Genomic DNA, 10,109 nt, shown 5'->3' with positions numbered 1-10,109 from the left:
ACTTGGATCATTTGTAATAAAAGGTGAATTCAAAGGTCAAAAAGGTAGCACATGGAAAGTGCAAGGGAGCACATGTAGTGTGAGCATTTATGGACACATGGTTGGCACTAGGGTGTACACATCTTGTGAGATCGGAGCTCCATGAGAGCTATAAAAGGATGTACTTGGATCAAGCCTAATATAATGAAGATTACTAAGTTTGTGTCTTGACCATTGTGTCATTAGTTGATCTACATCTTTATATTATATTAACATTTGCTTAGTCTTTTATTATGGCCTTGATCACTTGCTATGAGCCTCCCTAGATCCATGTTTCTATCATGGTATCAGAGCCACCTAGGGCTAGTCATAGCAAGTGTTTGATTAGAGCTTAGATTAGATCGTGTGTTTAGCATTTCCTCTCCTTCTTTGTTAATTAGGATCTCATTAGAATGATCTTTTCATTGATTTAGATCCAAAGTAACTAGCTACACTTGTGAGCGATACAACTCAAGCACTTGAAAGATAAGACAAGAATAGGTCACCCAAGAGAGCAATCCACAAAGATTAAGCATAAAGAAGAACAGAGATTGCACTCAATAAAATGAGTGTTGTCTCACAATAGCTTGTGCCCAAGTGGAAGAAATCTTAGGACAAACGTAGTGTAGATAGAGCTACTTCATCTCTCTCTATGGCCATTAACGTCCGGCAGTTCAGAAATATTGATCTCCTTCTGCCATTAATGGTAAAAGTCTACATGGGTGTCTATGCTCTTTACGTATCAAAGCTAATGGTCTTCATTTCCTCACTTGAAGAGATATAAGTCCTCTCTTTTTGAGTGTTTTGGCCCCCAAACTACCACTTCGTGGTCACAAATATCGCCTTGAAATTCTAGTGTATGTTTCATCGTTGTGCAACGCACTCAACATATATATCGAAGCGATTTCTTTGCCATCCATTGTGGCATATCCCTTGCTTATTCTAGTTGGCAGGATGTCTATTGTTGTAAGGATGTGCATTCAATTTTCAATGTCTTCCTACTCTCGAAGCGAGGCAAACTCTTAGCTCTCACACTCCTCGGCATGTGAGGCACATGTTCAACTCAATTGTGTTATTTGTAGTTATTACTGAGTCTTTGATAAAAGGCCCACCGCTCATGGGATGAGTTTTCCATGTTCTTAAGGTTTACCTTGAAGGCTTCATTCCTTTTCCATATGTAGATGTGGTAGGTCGTCCCAGTCATGAACCACCATTTTGGTTTCTCTTATAAAGGGTTTACCTTGGATATAGTCATAAGAATTGGGCTTATATAGCAGGGTTGGTTGCCGGGAACACTAAGTGGTGGCACTTCTTTGGATAGTATATTTGGAGTCCTCGATGCTCACAATGCAATATAGTAGACACTATGGAGCAAAACACAACACAAGCAACAAAATTGCACAAGATATAAAAGTGGTATGAAGGATGAATCATGTAGGATGTCCTTTTCGGATGAGTCAAGGGACCATATAAGCAGTCTGACAAGACAGGTGGAGTTGATGGAATAGGTGGCATCTCCTATCTTTGGTGGATGCCCTGAGGTGGTAGCCTTGGTAGAATCTCCTATCTTTGGGAGATGCTCATTCAAGTGTCAATCCGGTGCCTTCAATTCTAGTGCATGCACTTCCTGTTCGTTGTGGTGCACCTCCACTTTTGATGGTCCCCAAATGCTCAGGGTGATTCTCCAGGTTGACCCACTATGGTGGTGTGATGTTGATGTGGTGGTGCGACATTGTACGGTAAGGTGGTGTGACACTATTATGGTGGTCCATTCAGTATGGCATAATGTGGGCACCCTTGGTGGCTATAGGTTGCCCACCACTAGAGTACTCAATGTTCTTGATGAGGAAAATAGAGGTATTTTGCTATGAAGAGTACTAGTATTGCACCCGCGCGTTGCTGCGGCCGACCAAGGTTCAAGAAAAGAACTATTCCCTCTCTACAACCATCTCTCTCTCTCTCTCTCTCTCTCTCTCTCTCACACACACACACACACACATGCCCATATACACACCTGCTCTCTCTCTCTCTCTCTCTCTCTCACACACACACACACACACACACACACACACATGCGCACACTCCCTCTCTCTTCTTACACTCTCCCACACATAGAAGCGCTCTCTCTCTCTCTCTCTCTCTCTCTCTCTCTCTCTCTTTCAATCTCTCTCTCCCTCTCACTTACACACACTCTCTCTCTCTCTCTCACGCATACATACACATATGTAAATATATAGTATATACAATATTATGTTTTAGATACATAAACCTATACATAGACACATATACTTATACATATATACATGTATTTAAAAATATAAATACAAACATCGACATAATTTAATTAATTTTGATTAAATTTTAATGTGCGAAGATGGGTGATAAGTTGTGGTCACTTTTAAATATATAGATAGATATATCATACACACATCTAAACACACACACACACACACAAACATATATATATATATATATATATATATATATATATATATATATATATATATATACACATATGTATGTATATATAAATGTAAATAAAAACATATGTATATATAAATGTAAATAAATATAGATAGATATATCATACACACATCTAAACACACACACACACACACAAACATATATATATATATATATATTTATATTTATATATACATATGTATGTATATATAAATGTAAATAAAAACACACACACACACACATGTATACACACATATACATATATGTTTTTTATTTAATTTATATTTTATTAAAAGATACTTTTTATTCTCTATCTCTCACTCTCTTTCTCTCTCTTTTCACCCTCCCTCTCTCTCTCTCTCTCTCTCTCTCTCTCTCTCTCTCCAGGTCTGTCCCATCTCACTCTCTCTCTCTCTCGCACATTCTACACATAGATGCAGATGTACGCACATGCATGCATATACTCTCTCTCTCTCTCTCTCTCTCTCTCTCTCACACACACACACACACACACACACACATGTACACACCACACATACACTAATGAAAACACACACTATCTCCTCCCACACAAACTATCTCCTACATAGAAATTCTCAGCCTCTCTCTCCCTCTCTCTCATGCACACACACACACACACATACACACACTCTCTCTCTCTGTCTTCACGGATACTCTCTCACATAGAAACTCTCTCTCTCTCTCTCTCTCTCTCTCTCTCTCTCACACACACACACACACACACTTAAATAGATTTACACACACATATATAATTTTAATTAATTAAATTTTAGATTAAATTTTAATGGTAGGGATGAGTGGTGAGGTGTGCTCACTCTCAAATAAATGCATCTTACATGTAATCTCTCTCTCTCTCTCTCTCTCTCTCTCTCTCACACACACACACACACACATGCACATGCACACTATTTATATATAAAGATACTTTTTATTCTCTATCTCTCACTCTCTTTCTCTCTCTTTTCACCCTCCCTCATTACATCTCTCTCTCTCTCTCTCTCTCTCTCTCCAGGTCTGCCCCATCTCACTCTTTCTCTCTCTCGCACATTCTACACATAGATACAAATGTACGCACATGCATGCATATACTCTCTCTCTCTCTCTCTCTCTCTCTCTCTCACACACACACACACACATGTACACACCGCACATACACTAATCTAAATGCACACTCTCTCCTCCCACAGAAACTATCTCCTACGCGTAAAAATTATCTGTCGTCTCTCTCTCTCTCTCTCTCTCTCTCTCACACACACACACATACACACATGTACACACCGCACATACACTAATGAAAACACACACTATCTCCTTCCACACAAACTATCTCCTACATAGAAATTCTCAGCCTCTCTCTCTCTCTCTCTCATGCACACACACACGCACACTCTCTCTCTCTGTCTTCACGCACACTCTCTCACATAGAAACTCTCTCTCTCTCTCTCTCTCTCACACACACACACACACACTTAAATAGATTTACACACATATATATAATTTTAATTAATTAAATTTTAGATTAAATTTTAATGGTAGAGATGAGTGGTGAGGTGTGCTTACTCTCAAATAAATGCATCTTACATGTAATCTCTCTCTCTCTCTCTCTCTCTCTCACACACACACACACACACACACATGCACATGCACACTATTTATATATACATGCTTACATACCTATAGATACACATACATACATAATATATATAAGTGTGTGTATCTATAATATATATATATACATGCACACATACCTATAATATATATATATACATGCACACTATTTATATATACATGCTTACATACCTATAGATACACATACATACATAATATATATAAGTGTGTGTATCTATAGGTATGTAAGCATGTATACAAAGATTTCATTGAAAGATGTGAGATGAGATCTTCTTAGATTTAAATTCAAAATTGCATTGGAAGATGTGAGATTTGGCTCCTCCTCACGCTTGTAGGAGGAGTGGTTATTTTGAAATAGTCCCACCTCCTTTGCCCACGTGGAGGGAGGTGGGGTTCTCCTTAATCCTGTATAGATAACATATATGGAAATACCTGAAAGGATGCATGATGTGGTGGTTACATTTTGAAAGATGCAGTATGCACAAATCACATCATGAAGATGGTGCACATAAGATGATATCATAAAAAGATGGTATATACAAAGAAAATAATAACTAAAAATGTTCATCATAGGGTTTCTGAGTGATGCCAGAAGTAGTGCCAGGCGTGCCAGTGAAGGAAGAAGTTGGAAGACCACAGAGAAGGGAGTGTACAGAGTGAAGGGATGCTCGAAGGGTATCCAATTTGCTCGCTTGGGTCCGTAAAGAGACTAGCTCCCGATTCTATTTCTCCATTAGATCGCATAATACCACCACCTTCTCAGTGTTGTGGAAAGATGAAGAGTGGAGGTGGGTGAGCTCGGACTTTGTGTCCTGCACAGGCACTGCTCCAATGTGGACACCTGAGTCTAGAGACTACAGATGGTGTCAGCATTCTAGTGGGTGCTATCCGGGTGGTGGCAGCAATCACTTGAGAGCTCAAAAATGTAGTCAATGAGGTAGGCAGAGTAGATGCGGAGATCAGCTAAAAGGTTTTTTAGACCCCAAACTATACGGCGAGCTCGATGAGGATGTGGGAAAGGAGAATAGCTATGGAGGGTCGGGAAACCGTAGGCAGGGAAGATCTCCCACCAAAATATCTAGGGCACTGGAGGAAAATGGAGAATCAAGAAGCTCTATGCGCTCCTTGTCCTCCTTCCGATCAACATGAAAAATCACCTCATGCAGGGAACCCAAAGTAGGGGCACACAGGGATGGCCCTCCATAGGCAATGATAGGGTTGGCTATAGGAATGGCGATGGCCACCATCGTGGATGTCCCCCGAGACTCTAATTGGAGGGAAAGCAGATAAGGTGGTGGAGCTAATGTCAAGGACATGAAGGTGGAGATGGAAGACAGCTGATGTCGAGGATGGAGAGGGAAAAGATAGCTGATGTGGAGGATGGTGTGCGTTGGGATGACATAGGGCTCCGCTATGATAGTGGGGGTAGGGGGAATGGGTGGAGAATCTTGAGGAGAAGTGTAGCGGCATGATGAGGCGGGAAGATCACGTTGCACCCAATGTCAGATGCACGATGTAGAAGGAGTGGATTGGTGAGGTTGGTGAAGGGGATGGGAAACTGCTGAAGATATGTGAGAAACCATGCCAAGGGTCAAGTAAAAGATGTGATTTCAGGCTTGTTAAGTTGAGTACGAAAGCAATGGCAATGAAGGCGGAGGGATTCATATAAGAGATGATGGAAGGGAAAGGGGTGACCTGTGCATAAGCAGTGGAAGGCCTCCGGGTAGTGAGTGGAGATGAAGGGAAATAGAGCAATGGGAATTTCACGGAGTAATGGAACATAACATAGGGATGTGTGGTACGGGGCTAGAGAGTGAAGGGGTGGGAGCCAATAGCACTACTGTGACGGCAGAAAGCTCGACTGGGGGAATATCCACAACATGAGTATTAGAGCGACCGTGGAGAACCAAACTATTAGGAGGGAGGGCTAATGAGGTGGACAAGGTAGGCTGATGTGAGGCGCTACCCATTTGGCATCAAAGGAAATTTGGTTAGGAATGTAGCTCTACTAGGTATGGGGAAGCACACGAGGTAGATGGAAGCACTACTGGAAGACAAGAGAGGGAGGGGGTTTGTGTAGTAAACTTGTAGGTAGCGAAGGAGGAGAGAAAAAAACAAGTGGGGATGGGTCTGAGGTGTGAAGTGCGAGAGGGGGATTTGGTTTGGGCGAGTCGAGAGGGGGGCGGAGTCATGGGATGGGCTGGCATGGGAGGGGGTTAATTGGGAGAGTTGTGGAGGAGGGAGAGGGAAGAGTCGGAAGGGTTGGGAGGGACGAGTTGTGGGATTCGGGTGTGTGTGTGGCCGAGTTGTGGGAAAAGGGAGATGGGATAGGTGAGTTGGAAGGTGGGATTGGGAAAAGTGATCAGCAAGTTGGAAGGGAGGGAGGTCAAGCGAATCATGAGGGGGAGAGGGGGGTTTATGGGCGAGTAATGAAGGGGTAGAGGGGATTATGTCCCATTCATAAGGGGGAAGGGTTGGGTGGTTGTCCGAGTCATTAGAAGAGTGGGAGGGGGGATTTTATGGGTGGGTGAGTTGTTGAAGGGAAGAGAGAGAAAACAAGGGGAGGGTGAGCAATTCGTATAAGAGAGGGAGGAGGGGGAGTTGTGGGTGAATTGTGAAGAGTGGGGAGGGAAATCTAGCCAAGTCATTGATGAGGGGGGGGGGGGGGCTGTTGGAGTCGTTTTAGGAGGGAAAGAGGGAAGACGAACAATCCATGAGGGGGAAGTTTCAAAGGGGGAGTTTCAGACGAGTCATGAAGGGGGGGCTGGGTGAATTGCAAGGGAGAGAGGGCTTAAGTTTGGTCCGAGTCATGAGAGAGGGGGGCTGTCCGAGTTGTGAAGGAGAGAGGGCTTGAGTTTGTTCTAAGTCGTGAGAGAAGGGATGTGGGTGGGTGAGTCATCAAAGGGAGAGAGGGAGAAAAAGGTACAGGAATAGGTTATGTAGGGAAGAGAGAAAAGAAGCGGTAAGTTGTGAAAAAGAGAGAGAAAAGGAAGACAAGGTGAGGGAAGAGGGGGCAAGAGACAGATGAGGCTAGAAGGGGAAAATAGTCGATGCCCATTGGATGTCAACGGAGAGAGCCAAAATAAGAACAAAACACACCCTATAGTCCATCTTGGTAAACTTGCCCGAAGGCAAGCAGCACGATTGGTGGAGTTGGGGAGTTTTCTTTGGGAGAGGATTGGACTATGGTGAAGGAAAGGCAGTAGGGGAGGCCTTTGGGAAATATGCCTTGATCTTGGAGCCATTGACCAATGGGAGAAGCAAGCCGTCCGAAGTGTGGAGTTACGCAGGCCCATGAGGAAGAATTTGGTGGATAAGGAATGGTCCTTCCCAAGCCAAGACGAGCTTCTTTGCCGGTTTCAAATAACGAGCTTGGCACACTAAGACCAGGTGGCCTTCCTGGAATCAGAGCTTCCTAAGATGTTAGTCATTCCATGCCTTTCATTTTTTTTGTTCCACCTTGGCTGGCCAATGTCTGGGTTCATCTAGGATGGTTAGATGGAGCATTGAAGCACTGTGGGTAGTGTCATCCTAGGGGGAGATCCCTACCCTGTGTACAACCCTTGGTTGAATTGAAAGGGTATAATGGCCTCCAAACTGTGGACCAATTGAAATGGACTATGGCGCGTCATGGCTGTAAAGATGATTCTATAAGCCCACAAAGTGCTGAGGAGGGCCTCCGAGTAGTGAGACTGGGGTGTTTATGGCTCATCTTGTAGAGAAAGTGACTGAGCACTTTGTTGGTGCTTTCTGCCTACCCATTATCCTAAGGGTAATAAGCACATGACTTGTGATGGAAGATATTATAGCTGCTTAGTAAGGTGGGGATGACTTCATTGTTGACGAAGTGGGAGCCTCTATCATACTAGTGATTTCCAAGGGGCAACCAAACAAGTATGTGCTCGTATAAGAACTGAGCCACCATGTTGGCCATGCAATCCTTGGTGGCTTGGGCTTCTGCCCACTTGGTTGCATAATCGGTGTGATGAGAATGTATTTGTTGCACTGGCTCGAGCGAACACTGGGTCAATGGGCCGCCCCACAAACTCAAGACCCCATTTATCGAATGGGGACTACTAATCTAGGGAGATATGAATGGGCCGGTGAGATTGACGGGTGGGTTTCGGCCCACACCGTTGGCAAGCATCACAAGATTGGCAGGTGGGTTTGGGCATGCATTGTTGGCAAGTATCACAAGATTCTGAAAACTGAATAGAATCTTTTAACATTGTGGGCCACCACAAGCCATGTTGGAACAAAAGGGTGCCCGAAATGTGGCCATGATAGTGACCCCCACCACCAGGGCTGGATTGGGCATCCTCGACCAAGTGAGGCACTTCATGAGGACTGACACACCAGCTTAAAACACCATCTTGACCAGCCTTGTAGAGTTGGCTAGCTATGATTTGAAAGGGTCAGCACTTTACTAGAAGCCAGCGCTTATCCTCCTTGGGGCTAGCGCCCGACTAGAAAGTGTCCAATGGAAAGCAAGATAAAGACATCCCCATACTAGTCTGGGGCAGCATCATCGAATTTGAAAAGGACACTATCAGGAAGGTCATCAATACTTGTTGTTGTGTAGGCTCCCTAGTGTCAATGCAGGAAAGGTGGTCCGCCAACCATGACATGATGTTTGCCCAGTCAAAGGAGGATCTCAAAGTCAAATTCTTGGAGAATAGTAGCAACCACTGTGGAATGTGGATATGGATGTATGAATGTGGAAGGTGGATATGGATGTGGATGGATGTATGGATGTATGGATGTGGATGTATGAATGTGGATGTATGGATGTAAATATGGAATGTGGATGTGGATGTATGAATGTGGATGTATGAATGTGGATGTGGATATGGATGTATGAATGTGGATGTGGATGTGGATATGGATGTGGATGTGGATGTGGATATGGATGTATGAATGTGGATATGGATGTATGAATGTGGATGTGAATGTATGGATGTGGATATGGATGTATATGTATGAATGCGGATGCGGAATTGGTGGATGTATGGATGTGGATGTGTATGTGGAATAATGAATGCGAATGTGTGTGAAATGATGAGACGTCGATATGAGTAAATGGATGAGATGTGATGACATGTGAATTGGGATGTGAATAAATGATATGTGATGTGAATGAATCTGATGTGATGAGATGGAAAATGATGTGATTGGATGAGAATGAGTACACATATGAATGGAATGTGGAATAAGTAATGTGGACTAATGAGGGATAATGAGGAAAGATGAGAGTTCATTATAGAAACTGTATTTGTGACCTGTTTGTAAATGACTATTTTATGTCAAGAATGCTGGGGAAGCATTTTGACCGTCTTGCGATTAAGGTCGTGGAGACCTAACTGATAAAGTTGCAACAGCTGACGGAGAGTCAAAGGAGGACGTCTCGCGTAGCATGGTCGACCGAGGTCTTGACCAGCCTCGGTTCGATTTAAATGGTGAGCTTCCGATATGGTGGATGAGGGACCAAGGAAGCGGCCTATGAGTGAAGCACTAGGTGACCTACGAAGGATCCTAGAGGGTGCTGACCATACAATGCTCGGGCTCTGGGTCGCCCCGAAGATACCCACACGTACGTCGTGGAAGATATTAAATCAAGGAGTAAGAGTTGTTTTCTGAAATTGGGCATGGATCTGGTTGATTGACCTTGCTGGTCCTCAACGGATGAGTCCATGGCTCTTTTATATGGATCTGTTGGTTGATCTTGCTGATCTTCAATGGAGATTCCATCTTGATTTTTATAAGTGATTATATTGCCGGGTACTATGAGTTAGGAACTATTGAAAAGGATGCCATAGATACTCCGATGAAGGAATGATTGGAAATTAAGATTCAACTGGATATTTTGGATTATGTTAGTTGGAATACACATGGACCATTTGCAGGTTTGTCTGAATCTTCCTGATACACAGAAAAGGATTAACAAGAATTTTCGTATTGATAGGAACATGGATCGAGGT

This window comes from Cibotium barometz, chromosome 60 (genome assembly GCF_041138505.1).
Source record: "Cibotium barometz isolate CiBa-2024 chromosome 60, ASM4113850v1, whole genome shotgun sequence".
Lineage (NCBI taxonomy): Eukaryota > Viridiplantae > Streptophyta > Polypodiopsida > Cyatheales > Cibotiaceae > Cibotium > Cibotium barometz.
Note: the sequence above shows the minus strand (reverse complement) of the source record.